This window comes from Styela clava, chromosome 13 (genome assembly GCF_964204865.1).
Source record: "Styela clava chromosome 13, kaStyClav1.hap1.2, whole genome shotgun sequence".
NCBI lineage: Eukaryota > Metazoa > Chordata > Ascidiacea > Stolidobranchia > Styelidae > Styela > Styela clava.
Window position 1 is genome coordinate 14,748,436 of NC_135262.1, and position 4,795 is coordinate 14,753,230.

Sequence of the window (4,795 nt, forward strand, 5' to 3'; positions counted from 1 at the left end):
TTTTAAAATACAATATTCTGAATAATAGCAAACATCGAGGAATGTTGATGAAATTAGTATATATATATATATATAGATATGTAACTAACATTGATAAATAATAGTTGGTTAGCTCAAATATTGACTTCAGTCTGTTTCTGGACATGTTGAAGGAGAAAATTTTGCAGATATTGCGACATCATGCAAGACGTTAATGAAGGCTGCAACCTGTCACAAAGTTGGATTTGGACTTGGAAAAAATCCACGAATCACCTGATGATCTGAACAAAGTAAAGCACACAAGTTTTTTCGATAAGATTCTGATATCACCAGACCTTGCATATATATATAGCTAAGGCAAAACGAGACTGCTGTTCATGTCCACAATGGGTAGGGAACAAACGTTTGAACTCAATGGAAGGAGTATTTATTTTCCGGTATTTGTACGAGTTCATGATGCAACAACAAATACTTCGACTTGGTAATTTAATTTACAATATCTTCCAGTACTTAAAAAGTTTGATATAAGTTTTCATACCTTTGTCGAGTGGACATAACAAAGCCGCAAAATAATTTTCATAGTCAGAAAGAAAAACTATAGCTGCATTGTCTAAAAGGTTGTCTGATTAAAACAAATAGAATTAAATGAGTTTAACTGCAGACCAACACAAGAATAATAATTCATCTATATATCGAATATTATATTATATATGTACATGTATTAGTAATTTTACCCATATTTGACACCGCTTCATTCGCAAGTCCGTTCATTTCCTCTCCGTGCTCGAGGTGAATAAATTCTGCAAACGTTCAATTTGTGTCAAAAAATTAACAAATGTCTTAAATTAGAAGGAAAATAATAAAAGAGTTTACTAGTACTTTTCATTGTTATGCTAATCAATAACTTTCCACGACGTTTTGAAAGCATTCAATTGGGATACATTTTGTGTACACAACATACCATCGTCTGATTTCCTAATATGATAAGTTCCATCTCCTTCATAGTCAACATGAAATTCAAATTAAACATATCTGGCAAATAAAACGGTGTTACAAAAATTGTCCTTCTATTTAATTTTATAATTGTGTTTTCGAGAATTTATTGGAAAGCATTATTAATTAGTATGCTATCAGATCCGAGGAAATGGACTCGTAACTCTTGGACGAGTTCTCAGTTAGATTTGGTAATTTAAACAACATATGAAAATGTAGAAGAATCACTATGGGTAAATAATTTTTTTCAATTTTAGCTATTTTCAACAATATTTTGCTTATTGTAACACATTTATACTCTGTAGATTTTGCTTTTTGTTTTCATATATTTACCTGGACCCATTTTCCCTTGAAACAGCTTGGAATCCAGTTTCTGTAGACGTGATATTAGTGAATCAGGCACAAGAGACCTTAGACGTTGTTTCATCAGTCCAGAATACCACGTAGTTTTTGATAACTACAAAATGGGAAAAACCTAAATTACGGTGTTTCCCCGAAAATAAGTCCTATAGCCTGAAAAGAGGACCTAGCCCAAATTTGAAAATGATTTTAATCCAAGCCCTACCCTTAAAATAAGATCTAGCCGATAGCGTGAAATTTGTTTTGACCTAATCGAAAGCAAGAAATCTCTCTTACACGTTTCAAATGGTTAAACTAAAACGCGTGAGAAAGGAAAAGGTTCAATGAGTAAAATCTTCATTGGAATTTATGAATCTAGTGACTGGCATGACATTCCAGAGGGTGATGATATGGTCAATTTTGAATAATGGCAGTTTTTTGTTTAATAAAAACGTGTTATTTTTAAGTAAATGGATATCGGGTTTCATATTTTGTATATTTGAAAATCTCGTAATTTTCTACTTCGTAACTTTGTTTTTGATAAATGGCATCCTCCCATATAAGCCCTAGTGCTATTTTTCGAAAGAAAATTAAAATAAGACCCTGTCTTATATTTGGGAAACACGGTGTATGTTAGCATTGGTTGATTAGAATTTAATACTAGTTACACAAAAATGGTTTTGACTAATAACGGATTGGAAGTAATTACTTTAATATTAACTTAAAGAGTCATGTTTTTCATTAAAATCAGCAAAATCAAGCGGGTTCAACACACTTCTATAATTTAGTCTCAATTTGAGTTGTTATCTTCATCTCCACCGTACCTTTCCAGCATCGATTTCCATGCCCTCTGAAATACAGTTTTCTGTAACTGACTTGCATTTGTTATCAGTGCAATTGATGAAAATAGTAAGAGTAATTCAACAATTGAAATCATGCTCATTATGACCATAAACGCTTCGTGATTTTTCTAATTTACCTGTAACAAATAGGAAAACGTGTTGTTCGTATATGGGTTTGCTTTGTATAAAAGTTCATCTGTATTATATGTATCAAACAAAGGTTCTTTAAAATGCCTTATTCAAAACATCTCAACTATATTATCAAAAATTAGAAGTTTATTTCAATGAAACAACCAAAAATAGAAAGAACTGTTGTTCACATAGCTGCAATGTGAATGCTGCTATAGTCTATATTCTATTGTGCTGCTTTTATGCCTCCCAAGGCCCCTTTTCATTTCATAGTTCTTGAGTAGAATCTTACTCATTGTTTTGTTCTATCCTTCTATGTTCACTTTACGTCAATAGAACTGTTTATAATTTGGGTGAAGATTCTCTGAGTCAGAGGACGCACAGGATACACGCAAAAAATCAATTCATGTTGTGACGATACAAATCTGTGGCAGTTCCACATAAAATATCCTGATTCAGTAACATTTGAATGAACTAGTTTGAATGAAATATATTTTATTCGCATTGCTCAAATTTTCTGTATATATATATATATATATATCTAATACGGTAGTTAAGTAGACATACCGTGCTAAAAAAGCGACAGTTATGTAGACGGAAATATTGTCTATGTTTAAAAATATGTTTTTTTTCAATATTTTTCAAATATCTGCATATTTTCGCCAACTTTAAGGGGACAGTAGTTCTGCTGGTTTATAATCAACGGGTATAATTTTCGTACACTAAGCGGACATTTTGTTTACGCGAAAATCTTTTAATTTTTCGGTATATGTCTTTACGATTTTTGGAGAGTAGGATTGATAATTTTGATACAATAACCAGGCAGAACATAAAGATCGTTCGTTCTGTTTTTGCAATATAAGCTCAATAAACTGAAAAGGACCTCAATTCACAACTCCGTACTAAAGAGGCTTTGTGTCGCAATAGTAAAACTGTCGGGTTTGCCAAGAACTTTACCTACCACGTTTGCCGTTTTGTTCGCAAGTAACCTGGACGCCGTGAGGGGATCGGGATTCATGAGTGCGTGATTGCAGAAATTTAGATAAAATAGAACAGTTGTGTTTGGAGAAGCGATCCAAGTCTTTTGTGTCAGGTGTTATCAATTACCCAGTGAGTTGAAGTCGAGTCATAATAACTTGAAACAAGGTTTTCAACGTCACCGAAGAATGCTGCTGGAAATCATCACTCATCGGATAAGGTGATTAGTCATAACGATTTTTAATAATAGGGCTACTATATTTTTGTTCTAAGTGATTCAAGAGTCTTGCTGCACACTAACACAATTATATTTACTATGTATGTCTGAAGGAGTCTGATCTTGGTCAGACGAAACGTTACAGAAATATAATTGTGTTAGTGTGCATCAAGACTCTTGAATCACTTGAGACTGTAGGATAGTTATCTTTACTCTTGCTACAGCATCCTTGCACTATATGCATACGGATCCGCCGACACAAAAGCATAGAAGAAGGATCAGTGGTTAGTCTTGCAGAAACCAAATCATTAGCATATATTTTTGCTGTTGAGATTTTTCACTTATTCCTGATTATCAAAAGACTACTGATACTGTTATGCTTTTACTGGTCGTAGTTCTGATCTGATCATCAAAATATTGCTACGACTGGGTTTGCGTTTGTAAGAGTGTGTAGTTCAGAAGGATTTCTAAATCCAGATGACAATACAAACGAAGATTGTGAAAATTCAAATTTTTCCCGAAACAGAAGGAGATACGAGAAGCGAGTGGTTGACGCCACTTTATATAGGTTTGTATAGCTTTGTATAAATAAAAATATCTAATACACCGCTTCATATTAGATTAGAATATTTTATCTTCGGAAAACAGTTTTGAAGAATTGCATTGCTAGCAATTTTGTTTTGTGATTTGGCACATATCCCTGTGTTATTTTACCATCCTCATCTAGCTATTTACTGGGCTTTATTTTTTGTTCACATGTAAGTTACTCTCCAACGAGATGGCCTACGTTTCAGAACTTGGCAGACGGAAATGCGGGTAGTGATTCGGAGAACGCTGTGCCAGGAGGTGATTAAATTAGTTTGCTATGCTTGTTTTTAATTAAATACGGTATCTCAAATTGATACCAATGAATGGTAATAACCAAATCATAATATCAATTGTAGCCCATCACAAATAGCGCGGCTATCTACGAATTATTGTAGTGCTCCGTTTAAAAACACTGTTTGGTGCTCCCGAAGTATGCGAACCAAGATGCGGACATAGGAACGTAACATGGGTAACAGGTTAGGGTTAGGCGATAATTTTTTTCCAGTTTTCCTTATTTTAGTCCTATTATCAGTTCGAAGACTAGCCAAGAGCCTCCCGTAGTATTTATACCTAAAATTATGGACTAACCCTAACCTAGTACCAATTTTACATTCCGATGTCCGCCATCTTGGTTCGCATACTTCAGGAGCCCTCACTGTTCTATTTGAGTAATAATGCAATTCCCCATTTCAAACACTTCGTTTGTTCGGTCAATCAAGAGTACCGTAAT

General features: G+C 33.8%; 1 long non-coding RNA gene across 2 annotated transcripts; it reads right to left on the minus strand.

Moving 5' to 3' along the window:
- Nucleotides 1–437: 437 nt before the first annotated feature.
- Nucleotides 438–2,248, minus strand: LOC144431475 (uncharacterized). Of its 2 annotated transcripts, XR_013480041.1 has the most exons (5): nucleotides 2,136–2,248; nucleotides 1,306–1,429; nucleotides 941–1,011; nucleotides 714–779; nucleotides 438–601 (listed from the first exon to the last, which is right to left on the minus strand). It is a non-coding gene; the product is annotated as an uncharacterized LOC144431475 (long non-coding RNA). The 2 variants fall into 2 exon arrangements; XR_013480040.1 differs by having other exon boundaries at nucleotides 438–779.
- Between the last annotated feature and the right edge of the window lie 2,547 nt (nucleotides 2,249–4,795).